The sequence below is a fragment of the Manis pentadactyla genome, chromosome 3 (genome assembly GCF_030020395.1).
Source record: "Manis pentadactyla isolate mManPen7 chromosome 3, mManPen7.hap1, whole genome shotgun sequence".
Classification (NCBI taxonomy): domain Eukaryota; kingdom Metazoa; phylum Chordata; class Mammalia; order Pholidota; family Manidae; genus Manis; species Manis pentadactyla.
Genome location: NC_080021.1, coordinates 147,861,254 through 147,885,511, shown reverse-complemented (window position 1 = coordinate 147,885,511; position 24,258 = coordinate 147,861,254). Strand labels below are relative to the sequence as shown.

The 24,258-nt window shown below is 36.7% G+C and overlaps 1 protein-coding gene across 6 annotated transcripts in view; it reads left to right on the top strand.

Annotated features, from left to right (window-relative positions):
- The window catches only part of PCSK5 (proprotein convertase subtilisin/kexin type 5), a 452,855-nt gene that overhangs the window by 105,253 nt on the left and 323,344 nt on the right, over nt 1–24,258 (top strand). The gene's annotated exons all lie outside the window — the stretch shown is intronic.

Below are 24,258 nucleotides of genomic sequence, written 5' to 3'. Positions count from 1 at the left end.
GTGCCTTCTTTAATGAAGAGTAAGTGGAGCATTTTATGAATAGAAATTTGGGTAATTTTAGTCAGTTTGCCTTATCAGTTGATGGTAGTCCACTATGGGTGCCCTAGCAGAACCCTTATTGAAACTCACTGATTAACTCATGGCAGGTGTGATGATTTCACATGATGGCATTACCCCACATGAGGGTCTTGATGGAAGTCAGTGTTTTAGGAATATCACACTAACCTGTAATTAATTCATCAAAGTACTTCTAGCAGATGCCAGTAATTACTGATCCACTTGGAAAAAATCACTTCAGATAATATTCATTCTCGCCTGGTGCAAATGATTACAACCTTTATGAATTTCCTTGAGCAATATATAACTTATTCCATGCTGATAATTTATCTTCTTAGCTTTACTTCCCAAGAGTAAAATATGAGAGTAGTCTGGCCCTTAGGCCCCACTCTAACATGATAAAGGGTCTGTTAACAGAAATAAGGTTGCTTTTATCAACATTTTAGTCAAGATCTTTCCTTAATTAGGAACTCATTTTCTGTTGGCAATCAGATAATGCCGACCCTTGAGCTCACTTAATCTGTGGTTGTCTGCTTAACATGTTGAAGACAGGTTCTTTTATCAAATACTTTCTCTGAATTCATTTCTCATTTTCCACCCAGTATTGGGGTTAGTTCTAGTGATTAAAGTACATTTTTGGCTTAACCCATCTCTCTGCCAATAAGTAGGATTCTCTTAGTAACGACTCAGTAAATGTTGATATAAAGTGAGGAGAGTGTCACTCATTTAGACTTAAATCATTTTCCAAATTCATAAAACTGAGTCTGGCAGTTTCTAAGAGATTGGTTATGCGCTCAGATGTCCTGTGTTGAGAAGTCAAATTCTAAAATTATCTGAGACAGAGGCATCTGGAACACTGTTTTTCCCTAATTTTGGTTGGCAGTGAACTTGGCCAGGAAATTAATGGAGTAAAATAAATGATTCTTGCATTACAGTGATGAGACGAATCAGAAGGAAGAAAACGCCTAAGTTGCCTGGGGAGGAAAAAGTAATAACCATCTTCAAATGGAATGCACATGCAGTTTCTCACATGTAAGAAAATCCTCCGTAGACTCTCTTAGCCTAGGGAGGGGCTTCTAGGCTAGTGATGGATACTCCCATGTGCAAATGTCCCAGCTGACAGAGCTGCTGCACACCCAGTGAAGTCCGAGTATAGTGAGACAAGTAGAATAAAACTGTGAATTCCAGAAACAGGATTTGGTTACTTAATTGCATAGGTCAGGATAAAAACTGGGTTCATAATACAGAGGTGCTGTTCCTGATGGCAGATAATGTGGACAAAATAAGCCATGCATTCACTGATTATTTCCTGATATGAAGAAGAAACCTGATAAGAAACCTAACATTTTCCTTTACACTAAAACAACAACAACAAAAAAAAAACACACACACAAAAACAGCCAGTTTGGATGGTGGCTTTTCAGATATTTGGCACAAGATTTATAGAACAATCTTAAAGACTACTTGGAAGAAATGTAGCTTTTTTATCTTTCTTTCCTCTGTTAGTTTCCTGGGGAGTTGAATTTTGACCTTTGTAAAAAGCCTATTAGGATGGAAGTTCTATCCAAACATACTAAATTAGCACATTTGAAGCAAAGAAAGGAAAATTGTGCCCAGGTAGCAGGATTTTGTTCTCTTAATGATCTTTTTGCATGGTTTTCTGAAACCTAGATAAATTAATGTTTTAAAAATTGGTGTTTGGGTTTATTACCTAGATGACAGAGAAATCATTCTTATCTTTCAGTGAGCTAAAAGAAATTCAATGGGACTCTACGCACTAGTAAGTTAAGCATAGCAGGTCCACATAAAATTTTTTTTAGATCATTCCTGGTTTGCTGAAATGTTTTATAGGATCATTCTCATTTTCTTTCATCTGTGTTCTATAGTTGGCCCTTCTGCTCCACATCTGTGCACACTGCACGAGCACACAGACACAAATGCTGTGTGTTTTTGCAATTAGTCCTTTGAATCAGGTGGTCTTTATAGAAGAAGATACTGAAAAAATCTCATAGACCAGCATATTAGAAGGCATCTGAAAAATGACTTAATTCCTCAGCTCATGCTTGGTACCCATCTTGAATATTTCCAGTAACCATAAATATACTGTACTCAGAAAACCTTGTCTTTTGATAATGAACAGTTCAGTTCAAAAACATTCCTTGTAGTTTATCAGCAACTTATGGCCCTGTCACTCCACACACTCCCTCTGGCCTACATTCTAGGTTGGGGAATCCATCTGATCCCTCTTTCACTAGGTTTTACTGCAAACATTACAGAAACTTTCTGGAAATTTAAAGCAAAAGTAGAATACTGTAATGAACATCACCAACTTGAATAATTATCAACTCAAGGCCAATATACATTCATTTATAGCCTCCTCCACTCTGATTATCTTAAAGCAATTCACACACTGTTTCATCCCTGAATATTATTGTATGTATCTCTGTAAGGACTGGTTTTTTTTCAGAGTAAAAATGTAATGTCATTATGACTTGTAAAAAATGAATGGTAATTTGTATTATCAAATATCGAGTCTGTTTTCAAATTTTCCCTATTGTCTCCTAGCTTTTTCTTTGTAATTTGTTTGAGTGAGGATCCAAATAAGACTCTTACATTGTGATTAACTGGTATATCTCTTAAATTTCCTTTATTCTATAGACCACCTCCATTTTTTTTCTTTGAACATTTTTGGTTGAAGAATCTGGGTTATTTAGAGCTTCATGCAGTATAGATTTTGCTGACTGCATTCTCATGGGGTTATTTATATTTAGCATGTTACATTCCCAATACTATCAATAAATTAGTAGGATAATAGCTAAAGGCTTGATCAGATTTAAGCTAAATTTGTTTTTCAGAGGGTGAGACTCCTTACTACCCAGTTGGTGTGTGTACTTCCTTCAGGAGGTTGCGTCATGTCTGCCTGTCCCTCTTTGTGATATTAGTGCCTACCATGCATGTACCCCTTACTTACTCATTTAGTTTTGCAGAATAGCAATCTTCTCTTTATCCTATTCCTTCTTCACTTATTAGCTGGAATACTTTAATAAGGAGGAGCTTCTCATTAATTATTTCATTTGATGAGGTACATTTCATACAGGGAAAGTAAGATTAAGGCTCAGTTCTTTCATTTATTAGGGGTTACTTACCTAGCATTGACCAGAAGCCACCAAGGTATTTTTTAGTTTCATTATGAATTAATCAATTTAAAATATACTGATGTGTTTTATTTCACTGAAGTTATAAGCCTTATTTTTGCTTAGATTGCCCTGTTTTTGTTTAGTGAGCATCCATGCAAGTTAGCTCTCTAGGTCCTTTTGATATGACCTCAGGATTCTTTTTTTTTCTGGTATGACAACTGATCCCACACTCAGCTTGTATATTTCCTCTTCAGACATGGAATCAACCATTTCTCCAAAGACTCCTTGTTCCCTTTTTTTTTGAAATTGGTAGAGACTACAATACAAGTACTGAGAATCTCATTACTATTGGATTTGTCTTTCGGTCTTTTTAGTAAACAGAGTTAGAAATATGCATCTTTTATGTACAGAATATTCTATGAGTTTATACAGGTTTTTCCAATTTAGAATCAATTCTACAGTGTTTATTTATCCTCATCAGTCTTACATCTGTATCTTTTCTCTTGCTGAATGTCCTGTTCTCAGTGACACCAACAGGATTGCTCATTGGTTTTATTTCATCCTCTATCCAACACTGTCTCAGAATAACAATATAACTATGATAACTGCAAACAATTTAAATTATATATGGTCCCTTTTGTCCTTAAAAATATAGTCTACATATGTCACATGGCCAAATTACTTGCTTGAAATTACTTTGGCATATTTCTCTTTCTACAAACATTTTTAAATGGTTCTTATGCTTCCCCAGCATCTTCTCAAGATTTACCATCTTCAGTTACTTAAAAATAAAAATCTTTACTTTACATGTTTCAAGGTTTTAAGTGTATTCTACCACCATAGTTGTTTTTAATCAATGTGCTTTAATTTATTTGACATTTTTCACTGTCATTGGAAGGATAAAAAATATTACAAAGACGTGCATTACTCTAGTTTGTACATTCATTGAGGTTTGCAAAATAGTGATCTTCTAGTACAGACAGTAGATGTGGAGAGGAGCAAAACCATCTGTTCCAACAATCTGATGCCTGGAAATTAATATTCTGTTCTGGAGAGATGAAGTTAACTCCACTAGGTCTGTGTACAATAGCATATAATGATTTCCTCTAACGTTCCTTCTTTAGAAAAGAGTGTGTTAAAATTGCCATTCTTTACTAATTTGAAAAATGAGGTAGAACAGGGCTAGAAACACTTTTAATTGAAGAAGTTTGTCCAAGAAAATGAAAGATTAAAGAGATCCACAATGATCAAACCTGATTCAATCTAGACAAGTAAAAGAGAATGGGCAGTTCAAATCATTTAAAAGAGTTGTTCACACTAATGAGCCCTGAATTAGATCTATCCTCCCAGGATTTAAGTAGGAGTTACCACAGACTGTTCAATAAAAGCATTAATTCAAAGTGTAATAGGAGGGAAAATGAAGGAAGGCAACAAGAAATGTAATTCCCACAGAAAGAAAAGTAAATTGCTAATGACTTTATTCATTCAACAACATTTATTGAGCTCCTCCTAGGTATCAGCCATAATTCAATCTGCTGAGGATACAAATAGGAAAAGGTTGTGTACTCTGCTTATTAGCCAGGTCATAGGCAAGCTAGGAAAATAGCTTACTATAATATGTAACAGTATGGTACAGGCATGCAGAGAAGTCTGGAGAGACTCCTGCAAGTATATTTAAGCTTTTTAATATCGAGTTATGATCTTTAGTTTGGACCTCAAATTCTTAATGTGGAAATGAAATGGTATTGAAATTAAGTGATGATATGTGATAGGATTTCTTTGCAGGCAAATGAATGATTTCTGCACAATTATAACAAAAATTGTTTCCAATGGAACACTGCTTCTCAGGATTGTTAATAGGCATCTTCAAAGTCAAGTAGTTTGGCCCTGGTGAGATACTATCTCACACCATTTGTAACAGCTACTATCCAAAAAATAAGAAATAATAAGTGTTGGTGAAGATGAGGAGAATAGAGAATCCTCTGACACTGTTGGTGGGAATGTAAATTGGTGCAGCCACTCTGGAAAGCAGTATGAAAGCTTCTCAAAAAATTAAAAATAGAAATACCATATGACCCAGTAATTCCATTTTAAGGAATTTATCCAAAGAAAACAAAATCACTGATTCAAAAGCATATATGCAGCATTCCTGTTTATTGTAGCATCACTTACAATAACCAAGATATGGAAGCTACTGAAGTGCCCATCAGTAGATGAATGGATAAAGAAGATGGGGTTCATATATACAGTGGAATATCATTCAGCCATTAAAAAGAAATCCTGCCATTTGCAACTACATGTATGGACCTAGAGGGTATTATGTTAAATAAATCAGATGGAGAGAGACAAATACTATATTATTTCACTTACATATGGAATCTAAAAGCAAAACAAAATGAACAAAACAGCAATAAACTCACAGACACTAAAAGTGACTAGTGTTTACCTTAGGGGAGTGTTTGGGGTGGGGAAGTATAATAGGTGAAGGGGATAAAGAGGCACAAAATTTCAATCAAAATATAAATTAGTCACAGGGAAGAAAGTATAGCATAGAGAATATAGTCAGTAAATCTGTAACATCTTTTGATGTTGACAGTAACTACTACAATAGTTAGGGTGAGCATTTAATAATGTAGGTAACTGTTGAGTCACTATGTTGTGTACTTGAAACCAAAATAGTATACCAACTATACATGAATTATACTTCAATGAAAGAAAAGTGAAGTGGTTTGGCACATATTGGTTTGAACAAACTTAAAAAGGTTCCTCTATTGCAGGACATCTCAGAGCCTTTATCATCATACTATGTTTTGTGAATTGATGAGTTTATCTATTTGTAAATGTAAACAATAGGTATTTCTCTAGTTTATTTGTCCAAGAGAATACTTTTTTTATGAAATGTTACTTCAGTTGAGACAGTTTGACTTGTATAAGTGATCAAAAAATTCAGTCCAAACTAGGAGAAGGAAAAATAAGAGGAAAAGGGAAGGCATTTATTGGCTCATGTAACTTCACACTGGCAATCATCACTTGATCCAGGATGTAAAGCAGTTCTCCAGAAACCCAGTTCTTTCTGCCATTGAGTGGAGCTCTGGTATCTCCAATTATTTGTTTCATTCTCAAAACAAGCTTTCTGCAAGATAGCTTTCTGCATGGTTACAAGATAGCTGTCAGTAGTTCCTAGTTCAAATCTAATGGAAAAAATGAAAGCCTTTGCTTTAGTATTTTGAGAGGAATTCTTGCAGGCACACACTTACTTTTCATCTCTCTTCACCTCCTTCCCTATTCTGTTCTTGTTTTCTAACTCCTGAGCCTCATCTGCCTTGTTGGATGCCTTTTGAACAAAGTTGTTTAGGGGGAGAGCAGTAAGAAGCAGCGAAAGTCCACAGAGAAGCATGAGGCTCGGGAAAGGAGGCCATCTCACTCAGACTGAAGCCTTGGGGCATCGGTAGCCATCCTTGTCATGCATGTTCCATGGGCCGAGTGAAGGTAGCTGTTGATAAAAAGCAGACATCTTTGACAAAGAGACAGCTGGCAGGCTTCCTCAGCAAGGGCACAGTGTTGGCGGGCAGTGGGTGGTCTGCAGGACACTGGAGTGGCTTCCTCTTAGCTCCTGGTACGGCCAGATGCCAGCTGCCTCTTCCTGGATCAGTTTGAAGTCTCTCATTATGGCATGAGCTCTATGCTCTGAGCCTTTTGGTGCCTAACCCTTGATAATTTTTAAATTGTGCTTTGATTGTTTTCTCCCCAATGTTTTGTTTTGTTAAATTTGAAATTTACAGACAAATTGAAAGAATAGTAGGAACACATATATTCATTCATATGGGTTTACCAAAAATTAATATTGTCTCTTTATACACACACACACACACACACACACACACACACACACATACACACACTTTTGCCCCTTGCAGGCATTGTAAGAATCACCCTAAGTATGTCAGGATGCCTCTCCTAAGAATATTTTCCTTATACCAAAATACCACTTCTAATAAAGTTTACAGTGATCTTCTCCAGTTTATTGTCTATATTCCAATTTCCCCAGTTGTCACAAAAGTATTTTTAATAGATCTCTCCCTTTTGATCCAGAATACAGAATCATACCTTGTCATTATCTGCTCCATCTGTTCACTTCCTGTGATCTGGCAGGGCTCCCAGGTCCTCAGGGTGGAGTGGTGGGAGTACTCTTTCATGTTGACGATTTCGATGAGTCCCAATGGTGACTTGTAGAATAACTCACACTTTGGGTTTGTTTGATGGTTTTTGCAGGACTCTAGGAGGGGTAAAATATTTTTGGTACAAAACTACCCAGGTGAGATTATATACCCTTTTTGCTTCAAGTCAGGAAGTAGAATATTAGAAGTCCAATTTTTGGCAATGTTAAATTTATTTACTTGGTTGGTTGAGGTATCTGCTACGTTTCTTCATTGTAAAGGTACATTTTGTCTTACTAGTGTGGATTTGAGGGGTAATATTTTGAGACTTGTGACTATTATTCACTGTCAACTTTTTCCCAAGATTTGAGCATCTGTTGATGATACCTACCTAAATTAATTATTAAATCAGGGGTTGCCAGATGATAATTTTATAATCCTTTCTTCAATCCTCTTCCTTTTAAATATCATTATAAGCTCATGAGTCTTTTCTGAATGGAATGATTAATTGCTGATGACATTCCTTTTTGGTTCTTAAACTGTCCCAAGTTTGATGAGTGGATGGCTTTTCAAATTAACACTCTGTGCTTTTGAGAAGTCCTGATCTTTTTTCAGTGCTTCCTCCTTTATGACAAAACAAAATCTTCACTTTATATTTTCTCTGCCTCAGACCTAGAAATAGCCATTTCTCCAAGTAGGTGGTTTCTTTTATTAAGGAGTGACATTTAAGGCAAAATTTTGGTGGTAAGGATGTCCTTAGTTATAGCCCGTTTTCAATGGGCAGAGCTTAGGGGTCTGTATCTGGAGGTCATAGTGTCAACTCCTGGTCCAGTCCAAAAGCACAAGTTCTTCTTGATCTTAGCCCATTTCGTATTTCCATCTTCTCCTCCCTACAGTGAGAATGAGGTCATTGTCAATATCAGTAAGTTTACTACTGTACTCACAAAATAACTTTGGAATTACTACACCAGTAACACTGCTGCCTGACCTCCTTACACAGAATCAAGATTTCCTTTTGTTCTTAAAATATATCCCATTGAGGCAATGCAGTCAGATTACTTGAATCAGAAGTGGCTTGAATAAGTACTTTTTCCTTCTATGATTATATCATCAATTTGATGTACAGTGAGATTAATTTGTTTCTCTTCTGTCCAATTATAGAGTCCCTTCCCCATCTTTATATATTTAATTTTATGTATTTGATTTTATTTTGGAATATGTAAAACAGTTGAAAGTAAAATGCATAGAATACTAGAAATGCTTTTTTTTTCTTTTTTCTTTTATCACTTAATATAACCTGGAAATGACTACCTATCAGTTGATAGAGATGTTTATTCCTTTCTTTACAGCTGTGTTGTGGGAGAGTTACCATAATTTATTTAAACAGACAGCAATAAATGCATTTAGGGTGTGTCCAATATTTTACAAAATCTCCATACTAAATAACCTTGTGCATATATTTTTGTGTGTTGTTGAAGGTGTATTTTCAGAGTAAATACCTAACTGTGGGACTACTCAGTCAAAAGGTGGAAGCAAATGTAGTTTTGTTAGATCTTGTCTGATCCCCCTCAACAGTTGCTAGAACAGTTGATATTTCCATCAGTCCTACTTGCGGTCTGCTCCCCTCGCCATTTTGTCACTTGTTGAATTTTGGCTACGTTGATAGGCAAGAAATGCTATTTCTGTGTATTTTATCTGATATCAGAATCACAGTGCCTGCTTTTGAATCTTTTTCCTTACCCTAAGCTTTTATTCTTGCATAATGAATTCTTCTATTTTAGGAGGCAGATTCTGCCTCGTGAGCCAATTTTAATGTCTTTTCCTTTTAATGGAGACTTTGAAGCTCATTTATAGATATTACCAAAAAACTCAACTGTGTCTTACTATTTTATTTTGGACATACATACATACAAATATGTGTGTGTGTGTATACATGCACACACAAAACTATATATATGTAATTTGTATTTTGTTATTTCTGCTGTTTTACTGTGGTTTGTTTTAGCTCTTTTGAAATAATTCGGCTTTTGGGAAAGCTTATATTATTATTCTAGTGATTATTACAAATCACTTTTATATCCTCTCAGCTCCTTTTTTCTTTAAATGATATCGACCTCTTATCTAACTATTCATTACTTTATTCTATTTTACCATTTCTATTTCCTTTATCCTTCAATTTTAAGGTCATTACTCCTATTTTGTCAGAGCACGTAACATATACTTACTCTTCTTCTAGCCTTGTTTCTACCTTTGCTTATATTCTTAGATTTAGAATTCAATTTATTTCATGTTCACCATCTTCTGCCGCTCATATCTTGATTGGATGAAAACACACCCTCTGCTAGACTACCTAGAAAGTGCTGACATATGCAACATTCCCTGAGTTCTTGATTATATAAAATACTTTCTGTAACCTTGATACTTGAAGGATACCTTGGTTGATTTTCCTTACCTTAGAGGTGACTTTTTTTAAATTTTAATCTAGAGGCTCAGGGGATTTTCTTACTTATAGTGTACTATTAGAGATAAGACACATTATAAGCATATTGGATCTTCTTTGCCTATTTTCTTTATTTTACTTGCTCTTGGATCCTTTGATCCCATCTTTGTTTTTTGTTCTTTTCATATATTTATACCTTTCTGATTTTATTTTCAGTTGAATAAGTTCTCTCTTGGACACCTTGTAATTTAGTTTTTATTTCTGATATAATTTAGTCCTTGATTTATTTCCAGAGTAGAGTCAACTAAAATTTCACATCTTTCTGCTTTTTTTTTTCTGTCCATATGTAGTTTTAAATATTTTATTTGAGCTGTATTTTCCTATCTGCAGATTCTATTTGAATGTATCACACTTAGGGGCAGTTGTTGTCTTATAGTTTTATTCTATTGCAGATTTTTGAGCAGAAGTTCTATATTTATTTTATATTGTATTTCTATAGAAACATTGAGTGGATTTTTGTTTATGGGTTTCCATTCATTTTGAAATGTTTTATTTTCTTAGACCATTACTAGCAGTTGTGACAGAAAGAGGTAGCAGTTTAGATGACTTGTTAAGTTCCATAGTTCAGAGTTTGATTTTGATACAGTAAAGTTCATTTGTTTTGATCAGTGTTTTTGGAGGGAGTTGGGGTTGGGAGAAGGTAGTTGGTCTTCTGATTTTGTAATTCTTTTCCTTCGTTTTCTTTTTTTCTTTTCTTCCTTTCTTATTCCCTCCCTCCCTTCCTCTTTTGCTCCCTCTCTCCCTTCCTTCTGCCTTTCCTTTTTAACTTTTACTTTCCATCCTTTCTTATCTCCTCCATTAAGTCTTCAAGGAATGCTCCTTCCAAGTTTCCCCCTCTTTCCAGAAATGGTGACTTCCAAGACTGCCATCTCTGTTCCTTTGCACTTTGAGCTCTATCCAGGTCTCAGATCTATTCTCAGTATTTCCCTCTGAAAATGGGGCTTTCTTTTTATGTGGTATTTTGTCTGTTCTATCACCACTGGGATTCTGCTTCCTCTTTACTTTTCTACTCAGTCTCCATCTGACTCCCTGCTCTGCAGTTGTACAAATCTGCTGGATTTGTACTCTCAGGTTCATTGTATTCTTTTCTTCCTTGTTATGATGTAGATTATGTGTTATCAATATTTTAATATTTTCTCCTGTTTTATCTATATGGCATTTTTGAGGATGCATGGAGAGATTAAGATTTAGGTGGTTTTCATTTCCTGTCGGAACCAGGATTAGAGTCTCCAGAGTCTGTGCTGGGTATGAAGACAGTGGAACACTGCATGCTTCCTTCTCTTTGCATTTGTACTACAGCAATCTTAATTCTTCCCTAAGAAACAGATGCTTTGTTTGTTGTTGGAGGTGTATTTGGGTAAACTGGGAGACATCATAATCAATAATAGACAAATGATTATCATTCCACAAAATTACCTTCTTTCTGTTAGACTGGTAGTACTAAGGGTTGCCAGATTTAGCAAATAAAAATACAGGACATGCAATGAAATTTGAATTTCAGATAAACAGTGAGTAACTTTTTAGCATAAGTTGTCAGGTAAACATCTATTGATAGGTCTGATACTGAGGGGCTTCTTCTTGTGAGGAAAAGCCTTTTGTGACATGGTCTTCTTTCCTGCCTGGGAAACTGGAAAGGAGTATAAAATGGGGAGCTATGGCAGTTATCTTGTAACCAGGAGGCAGTTTCAGGACAAAGTCAGCTAAGCTTGGTGGCTGAGAAGGTACAAAGAGTCTGGTGCCTTTCATGATATCATCAAGCTGCTAAAACAGACTTCAATCCCCTACTTCTTAATTTCTTGAGTGATAATTAAATGTCTTTTCTGACTATGGTTCATTGGGTTTTCTTTTCCTTGTAGCTAGAAACATTCCAAACTAATACAAACTCCTCCTCACTAAATAATTTCAGGAAGTTATAGATTAAAACCATCTTTTTAAAGGAAGTTTTTTTGTTTTTGTTTTTTTTCTGCTTGTTTGAGGTGCAATCTCTTGGGTACAGTAATCTGCACTTTATCATTCACTGTTCCCTTCCTTCCCTTATACAGAAAATAAGGTGTTGTAGAATCACATGGGAGGGTGTAGGTTTTCCTGCCATGTTGGCTGAGCAACTGGATCTTTTCAGCTCCAATTCAACATCTTTTTCCACCTATTCCACTTTGGAAATCTCTAGCTCAAATCAAAGGTGAAAATATCTCACTGTTAGACATGGGGATGTTTTGGATTATGATTGTCTGTGACGTTTATATTAGTTACCGCTGAAGAGCTTGCTAATGATAGGTAGAAATAACAGCAGATGCTTGAAAACCTGTGTTCTAACATACACGTGTACTCCTGAGTGTATCTATGGAAAGCTGTAAGCACTAGTGTTGAATTTAATTGTATTAACATTATTCCTTTCATTAGTGAATGGAAGAAAAAATTTGATTTGGGTTCAAGGAGCAAGTGTTCTAGTTTACCCTACAGAAGCAATTATAAGAATTACTATAAATTCAGTGTCCATATTATTGAAGGACTTTGTTAGCATAGTTATTTTTCTGGAACTATTATTTTTCTTTAACAGTAGAAATTCTGTAGGATGCTATTAAAACAAGTTGCTTGGTTAGATTCTTGAAAGGATTTGACTTTTTTTATTAATAAGAAAAACATTTGCAATTACGCTTGCTAGTGCAGTATAAAAATGACTTTGTTTTCTTGCTCATTATAGTTCAGGGTCTGGAGAGACTCTCTCCAGGTCAAAGAGGCAATCTTCTCTGCAGAATCCTTTATTGAGTAGCTAATCAAATGTATTATGGAATCTTTCATCTTTTCTGAAGTATCTACTACTTGCCACTGCAGAGGCACTAAACATACTATTGGCCTGTCCAAGGAAAATGTTTCATTTTCCTTTCAAGCAACTTTGTTGATTTTATACTAGTTTACATCTTCAAGTGAACAATGAAAGCAAAGATGTCGGGTAGATTCACAGTTATTTTTACTCAGTTGAGAAGGAACAATATTAAAGCAGGCTTTTTAGTAGCTATCTGAATTGATGTTGCTGATTGTCAGAGCTGAGACTGGCTTGGCTTTGCAGTATAAATAGATTTATTTGTGGGTACATCCCAGTTAATAGCACGTACCACACTCTTTATTGCAGTGGGCTTGTTGTCTTAGGAAATTTTTTTGTTTTGAACTTTAATTTGAAATGTGAAAATGGTTTTTGTTGTGCTTTTTAAAAAACTTTAAGTGGCAATAGGTCTGGAACCTCAGTTTTACTCTAACTTGCTCTTCTAAGGCTCAGGTTTATTCCTGATACCTATAAACATCTCTTTGCAAAATGATGCTTCTGTGCTCATTGAATAAAGAACAGCGCAGTAATAGCAAAATTATTTTTAAAACTCAAGGTATAAACTTACACATTTCTTTTGAGGTTATCCGTGGTGTCTTATTTCCTCCATTATTATTAACATAATCTCTAATAATATTGTTTGTCCTATTGGTCTATTTATTATCTAGCTACTCCTACTTGAATGTAAACCTGATGAAGGCCAGACCATGTGTTTTCTCATTCCTTGATGTAGATTCAGCATGTAGGAAACATTTAATTAGTATTGGTTGGAAAATTTAAAACAAACCAATAAAACATACATGAATGAATGAAATGTTTTCACAGTTAACAGTTGCAGAGAAATGGTAATACAACTGCCATTCCTTTAGCTAGTGTGGAATAAGATCATTATATAATAGATTGCTGTCCTTCAGAAGGACTTGCAGGTAACTGGGACAAACATATATTAATAACTGAGTCTTACATATAAGGTTGAAAATTGTCCAGCCATCTTGAACTTCTGTCATTCAAGCCTTCAGATATCTCCAGCCCTAGTGGACATGTGAGTGCAACTGCATGAGAAGCCCTGAGTGAGAACCACCCAGCTGATTCTTGTCAACCCATAGTACTGTGAGCTGTAATAATCATTGTTTTTGGCCATTAAGTTTTGGAGTAGTTGTTTTGTATTGTGTAGGAAAAATAAAAAGTTGACCATATGAACTGCATTTATTGATACTAAAGAATTTTTCTCTTTTTCTAAGCAGCACACTTTTATTTGTTCCACTGTATATACTAGGCCTATTCCTTGATTATATAAAGACATAGACACTAAATTATACCTAAAGAATTCATGTTATTAGAAAAAAAAAGATCTGTGGTTGTCAAAGGGGGCTATGGTATTGATAGGAAAGCAAAGGTGAATTCAGATTTTGTCTGCAACTAGATATGACTGTGTAGGTTTTGACTCCCCCTCTCTCTTCTAATATCATGACATTTTAAGATAATTTTGACACTCTGATGATATTTTTCCCTCTTCTCAGAGTTTCTATGCCACAATTATTACAGGTTTCTTATAGAAATAAATGACTTTGTGGTGTTGACTGATTAGAAGGCATGGCGAAAACTCTTCAGAACTTCAAAGTATTCACAAAATTGAATCAGTAATCTCATAAATCCAGAAAGAGAGTCAAAATATGAAGAGACTACTTGAAATTCCACATCCCTATAGTTTCTATATGTAATTCCAATAGAATAACAAATCTCTTTTGTCTTCTAAGGGTTTCTACTTTAGTGCCTTCTTTTGAGACAAGAATTGAGGGAACTTGTTAATGTTTACGGCCAAATTTCTGCTGCTCTGTGTGTTAAATTTAAACAAGTTCAGGTTGTGTTCTCTTAGGAAAGCTCAGGTGGTTCTTATTCTGGAAGGTGATGAGCTCACGAATAGTTCCGGGTATCCTTGAATATGCACAGCTTCACCATTATGTGGATTGAGCCCCTCTTCCTCTTCCTTCCTCTGTATCTCCTTTCTGCATGGGTATCATTTTTGTGACTTGATCTTGATTGAAAAATATCCTTTGGGAGTATCAAATCTACGGGGATTTGGAACAGTTGACTTAGGGAAGTTGAGTGGCTTTTACTGTTCAGAAGTTCTGCGGGATCCTGGAAAGGGGGACATTCTTAAAGTAAGGATGCTTGTCTGTCCTTCCATCCTCTGTCCATCCATCTGTCCACTCACACATCTATTAAGACAAAATGATTATGTGGTCAAAACCTCATTGCCGAATGATTGAGGGTTTGAGAGGATATTGTGTAAGTTCATCCCTATTCTTTATTATTTTTTCAACTGAAAGATGGATTTTTTTCCTCACCTGAAAGAAAGCTGCCTCCACAACCATGTTTCATAAAAACGTTGGCATTCATGAAATAATACTAATGGCATATTAGTCAGGTTGTATTTAAATATATTCAAATGATATTGAAATTCTTCCTCCCTGAACTTAAACATCTCCAATATTAGAAAAATTGTTTTCTATCATTATTTTTTAAATTTCTTTTCTGATTCTGAAAAAATAAAGTAGTAGAACAGTCGAATTCTGAAACTAGTTGGTTATGCTTATCCAAACCATATTGCATCCTCCTCATTTTAAAGAATGGGAAAAGTCCTCCAGTTTCTCAGCTCGTCTTCCTGAGATTTTGGTGAATAAAGGAGACAGGAGTTTCTGAGCCAGATCTATGCATAGAGGAGATCAAGAGGATGCAGCATTCTATGCAAGTAGAATTTTGTAAACAATATAAACAAATTAGCAAAGAATGAGGTTTGCTTCTTGCTAATGTTTACATAATTATTAAATAATGCTGCTCAGTTGCATCTAAAATTCATTTTCATGAGCTCCAAAGTAGGAACTGCTTCTTGGCTGGCACTTGAGGAAACCATTTTAAATGAGATCGTCCCTAAGCAAATACAACTTACTAATTTACTAATTACACAGTTCGGACAAAGAGTAGTATATTATGACTACTTCATTCTTGATTCGTAGTCAGCCAGGAAGAAAATCATTTGGATAATACTGAGTTTCTCCTTGATTCCTGGAAGAATTTACTACATGACCTAGAAGAAAACCAGCGTTAAAACTGAGTTGTTGACCAAAAATCAGAGAAGAGTTGCAATGTGTTCACTTTCCATTGTACCATGTGTTGCTCCAAAGGAAACAGACCTGCATCCCAGAGCTCCACTCCAGCCAGGAGAAATTTCCCACAAGGTCTGTGACGGGTAATAACTTACCTGTCACTGTGTTGCATCTCTTCTCACTTCTTCTGCCTGGAGTACTGAATGTCATTAGTGGCACATTAGCATATCAACACCGCAAAATGACTGGCTATTCTTTTATGTAATTTCTTGTGAAGACTTCAGCCACTGCACATTTCCTGTTATTTCTTGAAACATTTCATTGGCAAATTTGCATGAGCAAGTGCCTTATTATGAGCCAATGTACAGAAGACAAAGATTTCTCAATCTTACATGAACCTTTTCTATTACCAGCATTACATGTCTTAACTACCTAAACTATCTTCTGCATTTTATCTCAGAATTTACTTTTGCCTTCTCTGTTAAGTAGATTCCAATTCATGAATTATGGAGTGTTTTTACCATGAACTCTAGAGGTTATAAAGATATATAATACAGACTCCATTACCACAAGTGACTTGTCATTTCATTGGGAAAATAAACCCATATAATTAGGAATTGCTGATATGAATGCTGGATGGAGTGAGCAGAAAAACACTGGGCTTCCCATGGAGGGAATGTTTGAGCAAACGCACAGAGGTCATAGGATTTGCTTTAGAATCATGCATTAGGCATCCTTACTGTTCTTCCCAGTTATACAGCCAATTCTTCTCTTCTAGGTAAACTGCTTCAACTTGGTACACCAATTTTCTCCTACCTTTCTGGTTTGGCTTACTTCTCTCAGACTGATAACCTGGTATGTTAGTTAGCTTTTGCTGTATAAAAACCACCTTCAAAATTTTGTGGCTTAAAACAAGAGCTGTTTATTAGATTTATGATTTTGTATGTCTGCAGTCCAGGGCTGACCTCAGCTGGACAGTTCTCTGGTTGCATGCGGGCTTACTAGTGCCCCTGTGAGCCATTCTGGGTCAGCTTGGGGCTAGCTAGTTTAGTGTGGTTGTAGCTGGGACAGCTTTTATCTGTTCCATGTGGTCTTTCATCTTCTAGCAGGGTGCTCTGGCTTCTTCACTTGGCAGCCAGGAAGGATTACAAGAGACAGGGTGTGGAAAGCCTGGAATTGTGGCACTGTCACTTCTGCTACATTCTTTTGGCCAAAGCAAGTCACCAGAAGAGCCCAGAATCAAAGGATGAAGAAATAAAATAACCTCCTTGCTTGATGGGAGGAATTCCAAGTGCCACTGGTACAGGGAGCAGTAGAGAACTGTGCCTGTCTTTGCTGTCAGCCGCATCTGGTAATAACCCTGAATTTTAAGAAGACCATCAGATTTACACACTAAATGCTGCCCTTAGGGATTTTTTTAAACTTTGAGCCAACAAATGACACCGGCAATGTATTCATTGCCAGATTGTGCAATGACTTGGAGGCCAAGATGTTAGCACTTCATAGACATGAATAAAATCTGAGATGGGAAATAGCATGATGCCAGAACTTTAAGAAGAATTCCGTTTGGATCTGACAGAAAGAAACTTTAGACCCACATATCTGATTTCTACAGGCTACTCCTATTTGGATGTTACCTCAGTTTCCATATTTCTTAAAATGAACTCAGTATTTTCATTCTCCAACTGGATTTGCTCTCTCCCCTGTTTCTTTTCTCAGTAAGTGATCCCAGTGTTTGCAATGTAGTCCAATCCAGATATTTGATCATTCTTGATTCCTCTCTCTCATTCCTTGTCATTAACAGCAAATGTTTAAAATGCCTCCTATGTATCAAGCTGGTTTCTATAGTTCCCACTCATCTAACCACTGTCACCCCATCACTAGAGCTGTCACCCGATTAATTGGTCTCCATTCTTTCCCTCATGTTCTGTAGGACCACCGTAACTTTAAAAAACCCTACCTTATCTGTTCATTCAGTTGGCATGTAATTATTGAATGACTATGTGTTAGACATGCAGATACAGAAAGAAATAAGGCAAAGTCACTGCCTTTATAGAGTTTACAGTCCAGCATGAGAGATGTGCAATAAAGAGACAAAATGACATACAATGCAGTAGTTATGAGTGCTGTGAAGAAAAGAGAATCAGAGTCAAGGGTAGAGAATGGCACAGAGTGCTATTTCAGATAGATTGTTTAGGGAAAATATCTTGGGAGGCGATATTTGAGTATGAGAGGGTGAGGCATGTAGATTCCTAAGAAAGAACATTCTAGTGTGAGAGAATAGCACATCTCAAGTCTTGAGATGGGAGTGGGGTTGGGATGGAAGATGACAGTGTAGTGGAATCACATGAGGAAGGGTGAGTGGGGTAGGGCAAGAGATGAGGGAGATGGCCTCAGTTCATGTCATGAAATACTTTATAAGCCATGGAATGGATTTGGGACATTATTAAAAGTGCGAAGGAAAGTCATTGGAACTTGGGAATTATTGGGAATATTTATTGAGAATAAAACTAACATAGTTTACTACTATGTAGAGAATAGGCTGTAGAGGAATATGAGATGATAGTAGCTTGAATCAGTGTGCAGCCTTTAAGGTGCTTGGAAGAAGTCAGGTCTAAGAGCTTCTTGAAGGATTTTCTGATGGATGTTTATAGAAAAGGAGATACTAGCCTATGAGAGGCAGAGAACCCTGGACATGAGTGGCTTTGTAGGAGTCAGATGGGGAGATGAAGTGTTTTTCATTGGAATTAAGTTTGAGATGCATTTTTAGACATCTAAACCATGTCAGATCCTATCTTAAAACTCCTAAATGATTTTACATGGAATTATGAGAAAGCTTAAGTTAATAAAAACAAAACCCAAAATATGGCTTATAATGACATCTACAGTCTGGCCCCTTTTTACCTCTCCAGTCTCATCTTTTCACATTTTTTTCTCATCTCCCACCACCTCTTGCAACTGGAGCCTCCAGCTGTACTGAATTTCTTTCAGTTCCTTTAACACTCTAGTCTGATTATTCTATAGCCTTACTGAAAATAAATCTTCATCCCCTGCTTGCTCTCTGGCTAGTCAGCTCATATCTGGGGGCTCAGGGTAAAGGTCTTTTCTCTAGGGAGTGCTGTCTGCCCTCCCAAGGCTCCCCCTTGACTAGATTCCATGTTCCCACAGTACCTTGATAAACCCTGTTATAATACTCAACATGTGTTTTTGTAAAATTCCTGTCTGTCACACACATTAGATATTGAAGACTTGAGCATAATGACAGTGAGTTGGCCAGTAGAGTGCCTAGAATGTAATAGGAGCTTGATAAAATTATTTTTTGAATGACGGCATGATAGACTGGAAGCATAAACTAGGTTAAAAGTAGTGGGTCCGGGACAGTGGCCAGGACTGTGAGGTGCCGTGACAATTAAAGGAACAAGGGAAAGAGGCAGTGGTTTCAGACCAGATGCTCAAAACTTGACTCCATTTTTTGGACCTGGTGTATTAGAATGGTGTGAACCCTGGCAGGTGCAGTGGACTGTACATGTAAAGGGGGGCTTGGTCTTAGTGTCTCAAAGTGCCCATAAGTTTTAGATGCTCTGGTTACCCTTCAGCAACAAGGCCAGGTAGTATACTGAAAGCAGTTCCCAAACAGTAAGACAAGACCTGTAGAGATTCCTTAAGGGAGGTAAGATTTGTTTGTTGGCTTACTGGTTTTTGCCTTGTTAAATGTTTTTAGGACTGAAAGTTTCTGCTTCAAGACGTGTCCAGGTTGGAAAGATTCAAAGATCACAAAATTTGCAAATGAGAGAAATGTTCACTTGACTAAATCCAGGGACTAGCCAGTTTCCTTTGGCTGCTCTGCCTCAATTCCTTTCTGTTTTTAAAGACCTTGTATTTTTAGTCTAACTTCACAGAAAACTTGAGAAGGTACAGAAATTTCCCATTATACCTGCTGCCCTGACACATGAATAGCCACCACCATCTCCCACCAGTGGTGCATTTGTTATGGCTGATGAGCATGTTTTGACACATTATGCTCACACAAAGCCCATGGTTTGCATTAGAGTTCACCCTTGGTTCTGTACATTTTATGGGTTTGGACAAATGTATGACAGGTATAGGTATCCACCATTAGAGTATCATACAGAGCATTTTCACTGCCCTAGAAATCCTCTGTGTTCTGCGTGTCATCCCTACATCCCCATCCCTGGCAACCACTGATCTTTTTACTGTCTCCATAGTTTTGTCTTTTCCGTAGTGTCATATAATTGGAATCATACAATATGTAGTCTTTTTAGATTGGCATCTTTCACCTAATAATATGCATTTAAGTTTCCTTCGTGTGTTTTCATGAATTGATGGCTTATTTCTTTTTATCACTGAATACTATTCCATTGTGTGTCAGTATCATAATTTATGTATCCGTTCACCTACTGAAGGATATCTTGGTTGCCTCCAAGTTTGGTAGTTGTGAAGAAAGTTGCTATAAACATCCATGTGCAGGTTTTTGTGTGGACATAAGGCTTCGGTTTTTGGGGGGATATCCCAAGGACTGTAATTGTTGGATCATATGGTAACAGTATGTTTCATTTGGTAAGAAACAGTGAAACTGTCTTCCAAAGTGGCTGTGCCATTTTGCATTCTCACTAGCAATGAATGAGAGTACCTGTTGCTTCTTGTCATCACCAGCATTTGGTGGTGTCAGTATTCTGGATTTTGGCCATTTTAATAGTTGTATAGTGGTATCTCATTGTTTTGATTTGCATTTTTCTGCTGACATATGATATGGAACATCTTTTCATATGCTTATTTACCATCTATTTATCTTCTTTGGTGAGGTGTCTGTTAAGCTGTTTGGCCCAGTTTTTAATCAGGTTATTTTCTTATTGTTGAGTTGATTGTGTATTTTAGATAGTAGTCTTTTATTAGATATGCCTTTTACAAATATTTTCTCCTTGTCTGTGACTTGTCTTCTCATTCTCTTGGCATTGTCTTGCACAGAGTAGAAGTTTTTAATTTAACTAGGTCCGGTTTTTCAATTATATCTTTTACAGATTCTGCTTTGGTGTTGTATTAACCATACCGAAGGTTATCTAGGTTTTTTCCTATGTTATCTTCCAGGAGTTTCCATTTTGCATCTTACATTTAGATCTACCATCTGTTTTGAGATTTTTGTGAAGGGTCTAAGATCTGTGTCTAAATAGACTTTTTTGCATGTCAATATCCAGTTGTCCCAGCACTGTTTGTTGAAAAGACTGTCTTTGGGCCACTGTATTTCCCTTGCTCCTTTGTCAACAATCAGTTAACTTGTACTGCCTCAATTTCTTGATCCTAAATGATGGGAAAATTTTAGGAATTGAGTTTATTCCCATTTTCTTACAAGTAGGCATGTTTTGTACACCACAGCCTTTCTTCTAACAACCACCATTTTCTAATGTTTCTTTGGTATTATGTGGCACATACTTAAAATTTTGTTACTGAGAAATGGTCCTCTGTAAAAATTACAGTAGATGTGAACCATGGTTCTAGCAGGATTTGTGTATTGGTATAAATGTGTGGAGCAAAGCATGGTGATTTATAGGAAGCCATTTAACCAATGTAATAGAAAATAATTGGATAGTATACTCCTACACCCCATCTCTAGTCTCCATCCCCTAAACCAGACCCAAAGCCCCAAATGTGAAATAGTCAAGTCATCCCAGTGAGCCTTACAAAGGATCAGTTACTACCCTTTCAAGTTTGCCTAGCCCACCTCTCCAGACAATGAAGAAAACCATCATCCTTTACGTAGTAATCTTTCTCTCTCTTTTTTTTAACCAAGGTCTTCTTCCCTAAACTGTTAGAAACACTGATGGATGCCTCCTATCAACATGCCCCATCAACCATAGCATGATCACAATAACAGCAGCCATTTGTTAGATACATTACCTTCCTTAATCTTTATAGCAAATCTCTTCATTGAAACTACAGATCAGGTTTTAAGAATTTAGGTTTTTAGAATTTGACAAAGTCATATTGCTGGAAAGTAGCCGAGGTGGAATTTCCTCTTCCTGATTCCCCCGGTTAGAGTCCGTAGCTGCTATGCTAAGCATTTGGTGTTCTTGAAACATACTGAGCTTCCTTGGAGTTTCTGGAAAATCACTAATTAAATAACTCTTCTCTAATAATTGGGCATTGGATCTATTTTGTCTACGGACATCTTTTTTCATGTGTGGGATAAAAAAGGATTTGAAGTCCATGAAATTGGCTTATAAATATAGTAGTAGATATCTTAGAACTTTCCTAGATTAATTTAGATTTTCACAAATCTGTGAAGGCATCTATAGTTTTGTAGTCACAGAATCTTGACATCGTACATTCCCTGGAGAGTCCATCAGCTTATGGCCTCACAAAAGTCCAAAGTCTAGTTTCTTTAGGTAGCCTTGAGAAAGAAACGTTAAGAAAGATGATCCCCAAATAAATGCAGAAAGAATTAAAACTATTGTCTGAAACTGTGAAGGAAGGAACTAAGTGTAGGTACTTCCCAGGTGCTGAGAAGCAGATGTCAGACCCATTGGGTGGAATGACTTCATCAGAAATGGAAAGACTAACGGCAGAGTGACCTGTTTCCAGTGATATGCTGGATCTGCCTTCTAATGACTTAGGAAGGCTCACTGTCACCCATTCAGGAATTTTGTGAGAGTGGTAGTTCAAAACTGACCATGATAGGAGTATTTACTCCACTGAAATGGGCAAACACTGCAAATAAGGGATTTTTTTTTTAAGAACTGATTTACCAGCACATCATTGGCTATTTAGTAAAGAAGTAAGCTCCCTGTCACTAAAACTATTCAAATAGAAACTAGTGATTTCCTAAAAGATATGTTGCAATAAGTGGATTAAGAACAAATTAGAAGGTCTCTAAAGTCTTATCCAACTATATTCTATCTTATCACTTAAATGCCCTGATCACCGTACTAAGGCCAGAGCGTAATTTCTGTCATTTGAATTCCTTTACTGGTGCTATATTGTCCAACAGCCACTCCTTATCTACTCCTTATCTGTCTCTGCATGTGTCTTGCCCTCCCTCTAGGCCCTTTCTGTTTCAAGCTTCATGCAAGAGTTTCCATAGCTCTATGGTCTGGTGTCAGACAGCTTGGCTTTGAGTCCTACTTCCACTATTGACCAGCTAGCTGTGTGAACTCTGGAAGGTTACCTAAGCTGATGAATTCTCCTTTTTCTTTATCTGACAAGAGCAGATGATAAAAGTACCTCCCTCAGATAGTTGTTCTAAGCCCACGAGTGCAATGCTTGGCTGGAGGAAGGATCGAGTCGATGTCAGTTACATTTCCTCTTCAGGGAGTCTTCTGTTTCTTTCGATTTCTTACAGCTTTTGGTCTCCAGATTTCACAAAGAATTTCAAGTCTGTATATACTTTACTAAGCTGACTACATATATTTATAAATTTGTCTGCAAAACTGATATTTTGCGTATTTATTTCTGCTTTCTTAACATTGTGTAGTCAGAGATGTAGTCTTAGGAGCCACTGTATCAATAACAGTGAACAACAAATGTTTTCAATGTTAGCAGGCTTTTGGCAGCATATAAATTGGCAGTTCATTGGAGACCCTCAGAACTTGGAGAAGTTAAAAAAGAATGACATTGAGGGCCAGCCCGTCCCTCCCAGTCTGAACAAAATGATGGTGAGAGCATAGCAAAGGTGTTTATCTTGGGTATAAACAATTCTCTCATTGAGCAAACACTGTGATGTGTTTATTAAGACACAAGAGAAGTGGACACACCCAGAGTGGTTTATAAGCAGAATAGTTCACAACCCTGGTACGGAAAAAGCTGCCTCTAGAACTCACAGAACAATCTCTTTAAAATTTTACTTCTAAAAGGAATACAAAAAAGCTTTTATGAGTAAGGAAGTGGCAGACCTAGGCGGTAGCCATTGTTTTTGCAGATACGTCCCATTTTGTATTGTTTCTAAATACTTTGTCGTTTGTGCATAGACCGGCACTGAAATATAGTACATTATTCAGAACTGAAGGTACTACATCTACTGAAAATATTTATCTTGCATATACCATGCACATATGTGATTTTCATCAGCTTCACATATGCTGGGAGTTTCTGACTGGACCCTTTTGTGAAGGCCAGTCTAGGGACTGCATCCGTGGTAACACAATTACAGAAACCAGTCCTTAGTTCCAGTTCTGGTAGAGATCTTCTCAATGTGTTTGACTGTGTATGAGGAAAGCACGGCTAATTTGTAACCCTTTTGCCTTTGGGAGGTGTTGTGACATAGATCCTGTCAAGTAAATAGAGCCTAGGCTAAAGATCATTTTGATCAGGCAGTTAAGGAAATGATTGATTTATTCTCATTTTTGGTCAGTGTTGACTGGCATCAGTATTTTCCACAGTTTTTGCTCTTTTGATACCTTGGGTATATGAAACAACTATTTAGAAAAATGTTTGGAAGCCTGGACCACTTGAAACATGTGTGAAAAAT